Genomic DNA, 15,848 nt, shown 5'->3' with positions numbered 1-15,848 from the left:
CAGATTTTGCTGTAAAAGCCATAGTAAGCTCAGTAGCTTCTCAGCATGAACAGTCCTGTAATCCGCCATTGTTGTTTTGATATGATATGCTCATGCCTTACACTGTGTGTGACGTAATCGTTTCAAGAAAGATACAGTTAGTCATCCACATGAAGATGAAACGGTAAGCGTTTACAGATTTGTTCACTCTGGGACCCGGTTTCAAAAAGTAGCAGCCTCCTAAAACGCAGTTTCTGTGAAGACGAAATGCCAATACGACAAAAAACTTTTGCGTATACTCCTAAATTCTTCTGCGTGTGGACGGAGCCTAAATTTACTTAAGTAAAAGTCAAATTACTTGTCTATAAATCTCCTCAAGTAAAAGTAAAAAGTATTCAATTAAAATTTTACTTGACGTACTTAGTATTGAATAGATACTGGGGACTTGCACGGTAAAATCTGTTCTTTCCTTATCGGAAAGAAAAACAAGAGAAAACATCTTTAAACAGATAGTTCAGGTAAAGTCAAACCTCTGTAATAAAGCTAACTACACTGCAAAATTGACAGTGTTGATTTTATACATATAGAGTCAAATTTAACACTTTAAAAGAGTCTATATTGATCACAGGCGGGAGTTCTAACTCAGAGGGTAACTGCACTCATGATGAACATGATGAAAATGAACAAAAGAACTCCAGTAAGAACAGGCAACATCTTAACACAAAGAAAAATATAAAAAACACATCTAAACACGCAGCCCAAGGGCATGCTTGGAAACTAAGCCGACACATCCCCCAGATTTGAAATACAGTGAAGTCAACAGAGGTGGAAAGAGTACAAGAGTTTGGCGTCCAATCTCCTGTTGCATGTTATGTCTGTGCAAAGTGATACTTGATCATAAATCGATTTAGTAAAATTGTTATGTAATCGCTGGGCTTGTTAGTCTGAAAAGTCATATTTTTCTTCTAATTATATTTCTTTATGTGACAAACTTGTCTCTATTAACATGGCGGCGATGCACAAAGTAAACAACAAAGAAGCCGTTTAGTTCAAGTGACTTTCTGGTATTAGAAGACGAGATATGGCGGTGCTTATCCGACTTCCGGTGTGAAGTGGAGGTCCTCCGATGCATCCTGGTCCCTCTCTTTTTGTGACCAAAATGACAAAATCAGTGGATGCAGGAATGACCTTACTTTTACCTAATGTTAATCCTCTCCTTTAAAGTATTATCAGTATGTGGAAGAAAAAACAAAAACACAAACTTAAGAGCTCATACTGAGGGATATAAAGGTGGAGGTTTCTGCACCTAGTGATCATTAATATAAAGTTAGATTTTGTGTACAGTATGGAAAAATCCAGACTTCACTTTGGACCCCAACAAATCCTATGCCTAAGGTGGCTTTCACACTAGGGGCCCGTTTCTGGATCCAAGTGCACTTGAGCCGGTTCGTTTTGGTGGTGTGGATGCAAACGAACCGCGCTCAGGCACCGGGCCGGGCCCACTTGGGGAGGTGGTCTTGGTCCCGGTTCAAGTGGACTCTGGCACGGTTCGGATGAGATGTGAATGCAACCACGCTCAGATACGGGACAGAACGTCGAATCAGCTTTATGACATCATTGTAAAAACTAAACTTCTTTCCACAGCACAGCAGTTTGTTCACATTTTTCCTCAATAAAGGGCAGAAAACATCAGAATCCAGCCAATAAACGGTCTGTCAGGACTCACCTTACGGATGAACGCAAGTTGGAGTCAGTGAGAGGAGATGCAAAGGCAATGAAAGTCTCCTGTCACCTCAAAAACTGCTGTATCTGCACAGCGTGAGCCCATTTAATCCTCTGAGCTGTACTAGATGTGCAGATACGAAGAGCAAAGTTGCTGACATCTTAAAAGTGATTTTCATCATCCATGGCTGCACGATGGACTTTTTGCTGGGTCAAAACAAAAATAATCTTCGTTCAGGTCATGATCCCAGTGGTTGCCATGGTAGCTTCTTCTTTCTCCTCCTTTGCAGGGTTGTAAACCAGCTACATGCATACCGCCACCTGCTGGTTCAGACCGTGTAAATATGCAAGTGCGTCCGGGTATGGTTCGATGCTGCCAGTGTGAAAGCAAGCCGGGGGGGAGGGGGAGGAATCGTGCCGTGGCACGGTTCGAAACAACTGGGCCTAATGTGAGATCGCCCTAAGAGAATGCACTCTCTCCAGACCTCGGCTTTGGCTCTGGATTGTGTCAGTGGAAAAGAAGCGTTGAAAGTACAGGTCAGGGGAAAAATTCAGAACACTCACTTGACATTTATGCTAATTGCTGTGAAAAATACAGCAGGAACTAAACACTGAGGAGGAGGTATAATATAGAAACCTGCAGGTGGTTGTGTAGTCTGAAACTTCACGTCATCTTAGCCTTGACCTTAAGTTATCCACTGACATTTAAAGCTGCCTTAAAGATGCAGGCAATCAGCAGAAAATTGCTAACATTTGTCAAAGCAAAGAATGAAGCTTGAAACAAGGCTTTTTGTCTCTTTATGCTCGAGTCCTGAATAATCCTACAAGAATAAAAAAATACACAGATTATAGTTTGAGAGCCACATTAGAGGGAGGCGAGGATGCAGATGTTAAAAGTTACCACTTAATGTGAGGCATGAATCCTATTTTAGTGACTCTGTTGATGATTAAACCATGAATAAATAAACATCAAGTTGTGCTCTGGAAATAACAGAGAGGAAAAGAGGCCAAGGGCAACTAAATGTAGAAAAAAGTACAAAGACAAATGAGGAGTCAGGAGAAAAAATCAATAAGAGTGGGAGGGATTTTTTTCTGTGGAGGATACGGCAGTGACACAGACTGTTTTTGTCCTCAGACTCAATCAAACACACGTCAGTTTGTTGTGACTAAAAGCATGAAATATCTGGAGGGAGTCTAAAAGGGCACTCTGTAAAATTAGATTGGGGAACTTCCTGCTGGCAAGACGAAATATATAAAGTCCAGACAGAGCTTATTGGACTGAAACTTAGAAAACCTCAAAGTGTCATTGCTTTATTGTAGCTGTGATGTCCTCCCACACAGATTTACGCCTTAGCAGTCAGGTTATGTATGATATGCTCCCATATCCCTCACTACTTACCCTCTACTCTGCATATTTTGCAGAGTATAGATGCATTAATGATACTGACATGGATAAAAGATGCATATCATTCTATTGTCAGAGGTAAGATATAAAAAGTAGTTAATGAGGTAGAGCCTTCAGTTACCACGCCACCTGCCCTTTGACCTTATCAACCAGTCAGGGTCCAGGAAGCAGACACCAGCTCTGCCTTTAAGAGCAGGTTTAAAATGCTCCTTTTTTGATAAAGCTTAAGGAGGACTGTCTTAGAACAGCCTGTCTTAGACTGCTGGAGAACCTGGCTCTCTCTGTCAGTAGCTGTAAGTCTATACAGTATAAAACATTTAAGTTCCTAACCATGTAGCTTCCTGGAAGGCCCTAGCTCCCTTGTCTGGTAGGTTTCTCAGGATCATTAATGAAGATGGCCTGCTGCTATGGGGCAACATGACTCCAGCTGCTACAGCTATCAATATCAGCCTTAAGTCTGTTCTCATAATCATGAATATTGAAGTGAATCCAAGAGAAGAGGAGGTCCACTTCCTCTCGTGTTGGAATAAACAGTGGTAAGAGAAAGGAAAAAGTATGTGAAGCCTTTGAAATGATCAAGTTTTCTGCATTAACTGGTCATGGGGGGGGGGCAGTAAGGAGAGGTCCTGGAGAAGCATGCAATGAATGGTGTGTTTTTATTGATTTTTGTTCTCAGAAATAAGTGTCATTATTGAATCAAAAGTGACTAATTGGATCAGTCAACAGACTGAAATTTGTTTCAATTACAGTAAAACACAATACTGGGGAGGCCCTGCTCCTCCCTTAAAAATGTCCAAATGGTATAGTCCAGCACTGCAAAATAATGCATCCATCCATCCATCCATCCATCCATCCATTTTCTATGCCACTTATCCAGGGGGGGCTGGAGCCTGTCCCAGCTGTCATTGGGCGAGAGGCTGGGTACACCCTGGACTGGTCCCAGTCAATCACAGGGCTGACACATAGAGACAGACAACCAGGCACGCTCACATTAACACCTATGGCCAATTTACAGTTTACAATCCAGTTAACCTGATGAGCATTTTTTTGCTGGTGGGAAGAAGCCAGAATCAAAATGATCCAAGTAAATTCAATTTAAACATAGTAAAAATACTGCTCATAAATGAAGAAATTATGGTTCAAAAATACATTAAAATGCATAAATATTTGTAAAAAATAACAACACTTATTTCTTGGCTAGTTGGTTAAGACAGTGGTCCTCAACCCTGGGGTCGGGACCCCCTGGGGGTCGCAAGACACCGAGATGGGGTCACCAGATGCTTTAAAAAAACTAAGAATATTTTTTAAATTACGCTGCTGACACTTTACACCAACTTTACCAAAAGTAAACCATTTTTCAGTACTTTTTAACGCCAATTTTGCCAATTTAAGCACATTTCTGCCACTTTTTTTTTTTGTCAATTTGAAACCCTTTCCAACACTTTTTTCCGGCCAGTTTTTGCCACTTTAAAACCAATTCTTGCCACTTTCTCCCTATTGTTGCCTCTGTTGACCCATTATTGCCTCTAATAACCACTTTTTCCATTCTTTTGCCCATTTTAACCACAGTTAACCCATTTTTGCCCATTTATATCAGTTTTTATCCCATTCCACTCCATTTCCACAATTTTTTTGCACTTTATAGCCATTTCACCCACTTTTTAATCGCCTTTTACCATTTTCTGTGCCCGTTTTTCGAAGACTTGTCTGCATATGACTATTCTTGGATGTTCCTGGCTGTTCAACCACCTTGGGGGGGGGGGGCAGTCTCTGGCACCTTTACTTTGGGGGTTGCAGGCCGGAAAGGTTGAGAACCTCTGGGTTAAGGGGGACTCTGTGTAATATTCTTTCTGGGGGCCCAAAATCCCTAGCTACACCACCGTCTGCAGCTAAGTCACAAGTATAGATAAATACAATGTGCCTCGCCTAATACCACACAAATAATGATAATATTTCATGACTTATTGAACACAACCATTAAACTTTCACAGTGCTGCTGGGAAAAGTAAGTGAACTCTTAGGCTAATAACTCCAAAAAGAGCTAATTGGCGTCAGGAGTTAACACACCTTTAGTCCAATCAGTGAAACAAGATTTGAGCCAGGTGTAGAGCTACTGTCACTTATGAAACACTCAGACTTTTTGAGTTTGCTCTTCACACAGAGCTTCTGCTGATGTGAACCATGCCTGACAAAAAGCAATCTCAGACCTTCAATCAAGAATTGATGATACACGGGGCACGCTGGTAGTCGAGTGGTTAAGGCGCGCACCGTGTACGCGGGCGGCCGGGGTTCAAGTCTGGCCTGTGGCACTATTTCATGCATGTCTCTCCCCACTTCTCCTCTATCTAATAAGGGCATGAAAAGGCCAAAAAACTAAATCTTTAAAAAAAAAAGAATTGATGATACAGTACCATGGCTACTCTCTTTAGAAGAGGACGCCCAGCCAGGCTGACTCTTAGGGGACTCAACAGAATGATCAATGGTATAAATAACAATATGGTTTTATACAGTCTCCTGTTAATCTATGCATAGATTAACAGCTAAAAGCATAAAGGAGTCATTGGAACATCTCTGTTCATGTGTCTACGACACGCTAACTATTGAACAGGCATGGCATCCATGGCAGGACACAACAGAGGAAGCCACTGCCAGTGCTGGGTAGTGTTACTTTTGAAACTAACTCTTTAGATTACTGCGTTACAAACTGAGAAAAGTAACTTGTTGCATTACTTCTACTAGTTCTACTTCTAAAACTAACGCGTTAGAGTACTTTTGCGTTACTAAATATTAAAACTCTTTAACCGGCGGTTGTAAAAACAACAGATAACGACTGCACGTCTGCATTTAAATGTGCAGACTCTAATGCCTTCATACAGCATAATTTAAAGCCCATAATCTGTAACTCTGCAGCCTGAGAACACCACTAACAGACAGGAAAACCTTTACAGCTCTTTAACATGCTCACAATCTGACAACAAGCTGAGCAGAGGCAGACAGAATCGCTCTAACGCTGTGCGTAATAACAGCGCATAATTGGAACGGCTGCACAGCTGATTCAACGAAAGCAAACAGAGCTTTTAATCTTACGTTTCACCACGATGCTGTGCTTGTCCCTTTCATCCAAAAATCCATCATAATGGGGATAATTCCTCAGCGTCATGCTGTCCTCTCTGTCATCTCACTGGCTCAATAAGCTAACAATGCAAGCATAATGGCACAGAATGTTTACCTTCCATTGGCACGGCGCTATGTGCCAGCATGGACAAACAGAGCAGATGCTTCAAGGAGCTTCCTTTCTTTCTCTCTCTCTTTTTGAAGCCACGGAAGAAAGAGGAAATTTGGGATTTTTCTTTGAGTAACGGATTACTCTTATGAAAATATAACTAATAGCAGGATTACTTGAATTGTAAAACTAATGCGTTATGTTACTCATTACAACAAAAAAGTAATCTGAGTACTCTAATGGATTACCTTGTAACACTTTACCCCCAGCACTGGCCACTGCTTTAAGAAAAATATCACTGCACGCCTGAAAAATATGAAGGAAAACTACTACAACTAAGGTTGAATTGCTCGGGAAGAACACGCAGCACAACAATTGAGGGGGGGCTGGGGGGGGAGGTACCACATACCAAAATGAGAACATTGTCCCCAAGGTGAAGTATGATGGTGGGAGCATCATGATTTGTGGGGCTTTGCTGCCACAGGGTCTGGGCCACTCAACCAAACCAAGTTTACCAAGATATCCTACAGGATAATGTCTGGGTGGCTGTCCACCAGCTGAAGCTCAGAGGAAGTTGGGTGATGCAGCAGGACGATGAAGTAAATCTACTACAGAACTAACCTGACAACCTGACCTAACCTAACTGAAAACCTCCCATAGACAGTGTTTGGGAAAGGGCAGAAAACATCAGAATCTTTGCGGGACAATCACCGCAACAAAACACGTGACAATTAGAGTCTTGCCAAATCCGGTCAGGAGAAGGGCAAAAACATTGTCCCTGCAAAGAAAAGACTAAATGCTATTCTTTGCTCTTCTTTTAATGAAGAAATGTTGTCAAGTTCTGATAAAACTGGCACTATAGCAGCATCCATGCTAATCTCTTCTGCCATTATTGCACCAGCATCTTGTCGCTGCTTGCTTACGTCGTGACTCCACCACGTGCAGAAGCACTGCCTCTCACTCCTGACTTGGGAGCTTTGCAGGATGGATTCACCAGTGAGAAATATGGACATGGGCAAATCCATCTGCTTTGCAAGGTTACAACAGAATGGACTAAAAAAAAAAAAAAAAAAAAACTCCAGCTTTTACAATGGCCCAGGCAAGGCCCAGACCTAATCCAGTAGAGATGCTGTGTACCTCAAGAGCACCATTCACACCAGATGACCTAAGAATATGGCTGAGCTGAAGCAGTTCTGTAAGGGAATGGTCAAAATTCCTCCTGAACTTTGTGCAGGTCTGATCAGCAGCTTCTAGAAATGCTTGGTTGAGGTTACTGCTGCCAAAGGAGGTTCTAACAGTTAATAAATCCAGAATTTACTTACTTTTTCAGCAGCACCTTGAATGTTCAATGCAGGGGTGTCAAACTCAATCACAGCAGGGGCCGGATTCTGGACTAAGGTTTAACCTGAGGGTCCAACAGGGTCAACTGTCGACATCATTTTCACCAGTAATAAAATATCAAAAAGAAAAAAAAAAAAAAACAGCACTGATGATAAATCATTTGGAAATTCAAAAGTAAAAATGATAAGTTTAAAGGCTCGAATCTGAAATAAAAATTCCAATTTATTTGTTCAAAAGATCAGAACACAATCATAAAAATAGAAAAAAAAAATGTTTTTAAAGAGCAAATAAATGAGAAAGGAGAAAGTTGAAATCATAAGTTTAAAGGTGAAAATATGAGATCAATTTTGAAATCATGAGTTTAAGAGTCAAAATATGACTTAAAATTTTAAATTGTGAGTCTGATAGTTCAAAATATGGGATTAAAAAGCCAAAAATTAGAAGTTGAAAATATCAAAGTATGAGCTAGAATTCAAAATGATTACTTAAAAAGTTAAAATTATGACTTAAATTCAAAACTGAGAGTGTAAAAGGTCAAAATATGACATAAAAAGTAAAAATTAATCATTTAAAATGTCAAAATATGAGAAAAAAATGAAATTATGTTTTTAAAAGTCCAAATATGGGATTAAAAAGCCAAAGTTAAGAGTTAAAAATGTCAAAATATGACTCAAAATTTAAAATTGGGAATGTGAAAGATAAAAATGTGATATAAAAAGTCCAAATTCTGAGTTGAAAAGGTCAAAGTATGAAATGAATAGTCAGAATCATAAGTTTGAGTCGTAATCTTGAGATGCAAAATTGAAAATATGAAACAAAAACACAAATTAATTTCTTTCCCCACATTGTTGACATTTTATGAAATCTTTCTTACTCTTTACTTTTTCAAATTTTTATGGCTTAAAAAGGATCTTTTAAATAATTGAGTTGAAGTTTACATTATTATACTGGAGAAAATCTGCAGACCTCCTACTGGTGGGCCAGTAAGAATACAAATGAGATAGGATCTTGCAGGCCGAATATAATCGTTCCACGGGCTGGATTTGGCCCCCGGGCCTTGAGTTTGACACCTGTGGTTTAATGGCTGAGTTCAATAGAGACTTAAGATTTTATCATTGTCAGTGGGGTATTAGTTTAAACACATTTATATACACTTGTGACTGAGACACAGATCAAATTAATGCAGAACATTTCAAAGGTTCACATCCTTTCCTTGCCACCGTAACCAGTTTCAAACATATTCAGCATTCACTCAGTTTACTACAATAAGATACACAGCCTTGTTTTGTACCCTGGAGATGACTGTGAACTTTTACAAGGCAGCTCCATACCCCCACAAATACTGTCTCTGTTTTACAACCCTATACTTGACATCAAATGTTTTTTAACTAAAAAAATAGATTGAATTAAAAAAATGCACCCATTGTTAGTGTGAGACACATTCACCTCAGTGTTAGATGCATGCATCGTAATTTTACAGCTGTCACACTGATTTCCGTCACATTATGTGTGTTGTTACCCTGACGTGTTGCTTGTTGGGACTTTTCCTTTAGGTTTTGGCTCATGGGCCTTCCTCTGACAGGAGCAACTCTGACTCAGAGTGCACCTCACACCCTCAAAACACAACATATTATACATTTCCACTGGCCTGGGCCAATGTGCAAACAAACCTCTAATAAGCCATCACAGCTGCTGTACTAAGAGAGTCCTGCAATTACATAAAGCACCTAAACACACATCACTGAACATGATGGTTAAAGTGAAGTCTCTGGCTGGTCAAAAAAGCCTATCCTGGATACCAGGGTGTCCAAACAATCATTTCACAGCTTCTTTCACCAGACTGTGGCTGTCACTACAATCATGTCCCTCCCATGTTCCCTGAAAATAAGTCTATATAAAGCATTGGCAGCCTCAGATAGGGTGGATAATTTTAAAGAGCTGGATAGCTCAGCTGTGAAAATACCACCCACCCACCTGTGAACAGCTTTTGAAGCATATTGGGCGCTAGTGAGGAAAGCATGTCCAGCAACACTTAAGGTTCTTTGGGTCTTTTTTTAGTCATTTAATGCGACCCTGGCTGCAGCAGTAGTGGCACAGAGTGATCCGAGTCTGTTGGTCGTACACACAGGCAGGATGGGATCAGGCTGGTGCTACAGCCCAAACTCAGCCATGACAAAAAAAAAAATATTTTAAAAGCAAGAGGTCAGTAGATGTTGACTGGAGATCTTTGTGTTAAAAGGCATGTAATAATAATGATAATAAAGATAAGTAAAATGTATTAACACACTGAGATTTGATGCAGCACTGAATGTAAATCTAACACTGCCTACATCAGTGTTTGCTCTACTCACTCTGGCTTTACTTTGGTTTATTCCACTTAATTTCACCATGCACTGACCTGTGAAAAAGTGCAGCCTGATGAAAATGGAGCAATTTGATGCTACCGCTGCAGATTTACAGTCAAAGAGTAGAAAATAGAAGGTAACAAGAACACACAGGGAACACAGTGCTCCTTGTTCCAATTGAAATTTTTACATGTTGGCAACCAAAGTAGCAACAATAAGAAAAAAAAAAACAGCTTTGCCTACAACTTTTGTAAATTTAGTAGCAAGCACTCTCACATTTGCCAACACCAGCAGTTTCTAATCTCTTCACACAACAACGCTTGAGCAGTGAGCCAAAATGTCCAATGTGGGTGTTTGTGAACTAATCTTTGCAAGAAGAGCACAGATGCAGTAGTACAACCTGTACACATGACGACCTGAGAAGGTGATGGATTTATTTTTACCATAGCTGCCTGCTTCCTCAACATTTAACCTCTGAATGTTTCTTCACAGCAGCCAGTAGGTTTAGTGCAGTTTGCACCACAAACTGTCTTCTATTTGTTCGTTCAACCAAATGTTTGCATGTGTTTGTTCATCTGTGAGCACTGCTCTGTGCTGGTGCCAGGACTATTGTTGTAGAATATGGTAGGGTCTATCTTCACATTATCATGGCTGAGTGGGCCTGAGGGCTGTGTGATGAATCAGGGACTCAGTAATAAGCTGCTTATGTAAACATCACCATTGTGCCTCAGATGCAGGAGGCTACAGTAAATGATTGCTACTTTGAGCACAAATGAACAATAAGAACACAGGAAGAGGGTTCCCGTGTAAAAGCACCATCATTCTGTCAGACAGGTACACACGGGCTCTGCTAGAGTCAAGGCCACTGGGATTAAGATTATAACAAATATACAAAGCAAAAGACACATAAGAACAAAATATAAAATTATAAATGAATACAGTCAACCCTGTACACTTCCCACCCTAGATTCAAATCTGGTCGTTGCTCTTTCCTGCATGTCATTCCCCCACTCTCTCTCTCTGTCTGACTCTACACTTTGGAAAAAGGTCTAAAAGCCCCCAAAAATGAAGAATAAGCAAGCATAAACAGTGAGCAAATCTACTGTTCTGTATTTAAATTGCAGCCTTGTTGATGTAATCCAGCTCTGAACAAACAATGTCCCCATTCACACATTTACTACCAAATCCTATTTGTGTAATTTGATTTGATGTCCCTGCAGATTCTGAGCATTAACCAATTCCATTTTCACCCACTAAGCCCTTGCTGTTTCCCTCATATTAGCCACACTTGTTCAGCTTTATTTAAAGAGTGTACATCAGAGGTTTCCTATAATATCAGAGGATATACCATATTTTTGTCGTAGTTAAAAAACCCTGGCTTCTTGATTTAAGAGGAGGAGATAAAAAATAGTTTCTCATTTTGTCAGCTGTGGCATCTTATATCCTAACTTATGTGTAATCTGTGCTTTGTGATAAAGATTCTTTTCTTCATGGGTTAAGGATTAGGAATCTCTGAGGGTTCATGCATGACATCTTGTAGAACAATGGGGCTAAAATCTGCATGTCTCAATCTAACAGTCCTCAGGATTTGCATTTTCATGCAGTTAATTCAAGCTATGGTTGTAGTTCAGTTAGGGGAAGAGTTAGGACTGCAGAGTCTTTGCAACTTTCGCAGCATCTTGATTAACAGTTTTTTTTTTTTATTTGACATTTATTTACTGATCCAGTTGATTGTTTTACATGCTTAAGTTTTTGTTTTCTGCCAACACTTTCACTTCCAAGGTGGAGCAGACATTACATTATAAAGGAAACAACCAATGCACTGCTGCCCCTGCTTTAAGGGGCTGGTGCATAGCGGAAATAAATATATTATTTTTTATTTTATTTTATTTTATTTTATTGCAGGTATTAAACAAAGAAGGTGGCACAGTGGCACAGGGGTTAGTGCTGTTAACTCACAGCAAGAAGGTCCCTGGTTTGATTCAGGGTCTTTCTGTGCATGTTTGCATGTTCTCCCCATGCATCAATGGGTTCTCTTTGGGTACTCTGGCTTCCTCCAACCACCAAAGACAAGCTCATTAGGGTAATTGATCATTCTAAGTTGGCTGTAGGTGTGAATGTGAGAGTGCCTGGTTGTCTGTCTCTGTATGTCAGCCCTGCGATTGACTGGCAACCAATCCAGGGTGTACCCGGCCTCTCACCCAATGACAACTGGGTTTGGCTACACCCCCCCCCCCCCCCCGCAACCCCAAACAGGGTAAGTGGTATAGAAAATGGATGGATGGATGTTTATTCAACAAAGAAAAGGACATTACAATACAGAATTAAACAAGAAATAGGATACACTTTGAAGTCAGATAATGAGTAAAGTGTGTTGGCCCACCAGGAAACTGACAGTATGGCAGATTGCCAGTCCATCCCTGCTTGCAGAGTCTCTAGAATGACAGTGTGCTTGGCCAGGGAGTGGTAAGCGGTATTTAAGGTTCTACAAACTCTGGGTAACTCAGTTCATGTCAAGAGTAAGAGCAAATAACTTCAGTCTTATCTGGCATGAGCTGAAAGCTGAACTTGCCATTAAAAAGTCTCTGTCCTTTATCCATTTCTGCACGCTTGCACTGCATCCCGACAGTGCCGCTTCATGATCTCACAGACTATGGGATGGGTTGTGGGTCACACAGAACGTGCAAGCATTAATCGTGTGAAAAAAAATAGCATCAAAATTACAGCCCTAATACATATACTTTATATACGTTTACAATATTTGTTTGTTATAGATGACCTCTTGCAGGCCCACCTGCAGTACCTCCAGGGCCCTTTATCTGACCCCTGCCCACACTTTAAGCACTGTTTTAACCTATCTAGCTTTTTCAAAGATAGATGACATCATGACCTCTGCTATGCTACACATTTATGCAGTCTGACTTACAGATAAAAGCCTGAAACAGTGAAGAATGTACACTCAGGTCAAAGGTTTGGGTAAAGTGTATTCATCAAAGAATATCAACCCCCAACCACATTATCTAGGCATGTTTGACTTTGAGATGTTGGACCTAGGATGGTTTCACTTGGCCTATCATGTCAGCAGCACCTTTTAAAAGTCCAGTTCTGGTTGCACAAACACAGTAATCCAACTTTTTCCTTCTGCATGCAAACATATCGACAGTAACCTCTCTCCATGTGCTTGTGTCAGCACTGCAGTGAAGCTGCAGTCAAAAGTCTGCATGATTCAAAAACATATGACAATGACACGGAAAGGGGAACCAGTTTTGTGATCATATTCTGCACACACACCTACACACACTCTCACACACAAGACAGCCAATTACCCTGAGGGCCTTCATACTTTAGGTAAACAGTGCTGTGTGCTCAGTGGCTATACAGATAACCATCCTGTGTGTTTTAGCAGCCCTTCCTTTCCTACAATGTCGGTTTACATGTAACGCTGAGTCTCAGTGAGGAATAGAGATGTGTGAGTGAGAGGGCTGCTGGTTGTTGTGGGTGGTTCTTAGATGTTGTTATTGCAGAGGTGAATATAAAAAGAAGCAACAGTTTAGAAACCTTAAACTTCAAATTTAGACCCAAAGGTAGTTCTACATCTCCATGTTTTCCTATTGGGCATCAACCTGTTATACTAAGTGTAAATCATGGGTCATGCAAAAACCAGCATCAGTACTAAGTTGCTGAACGCTGCTTAACCAGGGAGTGGATGAGAAACTACCTGCTTGTTAACCATGAATTAAACTGGGAATCTATAACCATCAGTTAACAAGTGATGATGAAAAACTTCTGATCAGTTTTTCTAAAGTTGGGCATCAGCCATTTTCAGGTTAACTACCAGTTAGTTACACATTCATTTTCTAGTAGCTATGCCATTTTTGGTGTAGGTCACAGGTGTCAAACTCAAGGCCTGGAGACCGAGTCCGGCCAGTTAAATCCAGCCCACAAGATGGTCTCATATTTCTGTTATATCTGGCCCATCAGTATGAGGTCTGCAGATTTCCTCAAGTATAAAAATGTGAACTTATCTTGATGATTGAAGATATCCTTGTTAAGTCAAAAAATCTGAAAAATTAAGGAGTAAAAATGTTTAGATAAGAAGTCAGGAATGTGGGAAAAGAAATTAATTTGTGTTTCAATTTCACATTTTTAATTTAGCATCTCACAATTAGGACTCAAACTTAGGATTTAGACTTTTTATTTCATACTTTGAGCATTTCAACTCATAATTTTTGACTTCTCATAAAATAGCCTTAGGATTTTAGCCTTAGGATTCATAATTCTATTTTTAAGTGATATGTTGACCTTTTTAACCAATTATTTTGTATTTTACCTCATATTTTCAACTCCAAACTTTGACTTCATAAAGTTTGACCTTTTAGAATCATAATTTAAAATTTTGAATATTTGACTTTTAATTTCAGATTAAAAATTTGATTTCATATTTTAACCTTTTAAACTCATGATTTTGACATCTTTCTAATATATTTTCCATTTATAGAAACATTATTTTTCAATTTCAATTTCATGTTTTGACCCTTTTGAACTAATAAATGTACTTTTCTCAGATTGTAAGCCTTTAAACTTATCATTTTAACTTTCATATTTAATTATTGATGAGACAAGGTTAATGATTAAAAAGGTGACCCTGTTAGGACCTCATGTTAGTCCTGAATCCAGAATCCAGTCCCTGCTGTGATTGAATTTGACACCCCTGGTGCAGGTTTATTAGCAGTTATTCTCTCATTTTCTTTTTCTTGGTTAACTTGCATGTAGTCTGTTCCCAAATTACTATGACAATTTTTGTGCACCCTGCTGTTAATTACTTTGTGATCCTTTGTAAACAAGTGTTAACCACAGCCAGACTTTACATGAGTACTTTTAGTTTTGTGTAGAACCATACAGAATGTGCTTTCTCCAACATACTGCAGTATATGCTAATTCAGATTGTATAACCTTACAGTGCCCCATTAGAATTCAACTTCCATCTTAATCTTCAGACCAGACAAAAAGGACTGCTCATCTGAGCAATTAGTACAGCGCAGTGAAGTGTAGAAAGACCCCCCCCCCCCCGAGATGAGCCACTAAGAAAACCCTAATGAAGAAAATAAACCAATCATTTCAGCAGCATGCACCACTGTCTGTGCCCTCTGTAACCCCTGCCTGACCCTCACTGTGAGGGTCACATCTCTTAATGAAAAATGTAAGTGGATACGTCTACAGCAGAGCTACTTACAGGAAAGCACAGGTCATCCACTCACAGGAAGGATGGAGCAGAGGGAGAAGACTCCTGCCTCTCCACTCAGGTTTCCCTCACTTCCCCAGGTGTCACTCAGAGAAATACATCCACAGGGTGAAGACAGCTCAGCCTCAGAGATTGATGGACAGCTCCACAGGAGGACCAGGAAATTAGACCTAACAGTCCACGAGCCACTCTGACAGCTCGCCCTTCCACCCTCCGAGTGTCCTCTGCACAGTGAGCTGCCTCACTGCCCAGATAACAAGACAGACTAAATAAAGAGACAGAGATACAGTACAGACAGCTCAGAGAGGAGAAACTGCTGCACAGAAGTGTTTTATAACAAGCCTGCGGCTCCTCCTCCACCAGTCTCTGACTATAGCCCGCCCCCGTTGGTATGGTAACAGCCAATCCCCATGCAGCATAACACAGGCCTCCCCTGCTCTCTATCCTCCTCCTTCTCCTCCTGCCTCTGGTGGTGACAGCACTGTCACACACCAATGAAGGCAATACAACCTTGTGCTGCTGGAGTATGAAAGAATGTGGTCTCACTTAATATGAAGGCCAATTTTGTCATATATTCTTAACAGATAAACA

General features: G+C 40.3%; 1 protein-coding gene across 2 annotated transcripts in view; it reads right to left on the bottom strand.

Moving 5' to 3' along the window:
- The window catches only part of cdk18 (cyclin dependent kinase 18), a 104,079-nt gene extending 88,538 nt beyond the window's left edge, over positions 1-15,541 (bottom strand). The window contains exon 1 of one of the 2 annotated variants that reach the window (XM_041815486.1): positions 15,249-15,541. The gene's annotated coding sequence lies outside the window, so the exon portion shown is untranslated. The remainder of the gene's footprint in view (positions 1-15,248) is intronic. The other variant, XM_041815495.1, reaches the window with a different exon arrangement.
- Positions 15,542-15,848: the final 307 nt, after the last annotated feature.

Source organism: Cheilinus undulatus, linkage group 3, assembly GCF_018320785.1.
Source record: "Cheilinus undulatus linkage group 3, ASM1832078v1, whole genome shotgun sequence".
Taxonomy (NCBI): domain Eukaryota; kingdom Metazoa; phylum Chordata; class Actinopteri; order Labriformes; family Labridae; genus Cheilinus; species Cheilinus undulatus.
Note: the sequence above shows the minus strand (reverse complement) of the source record. Positions and strands in the feature narration are given on the sequence as shown.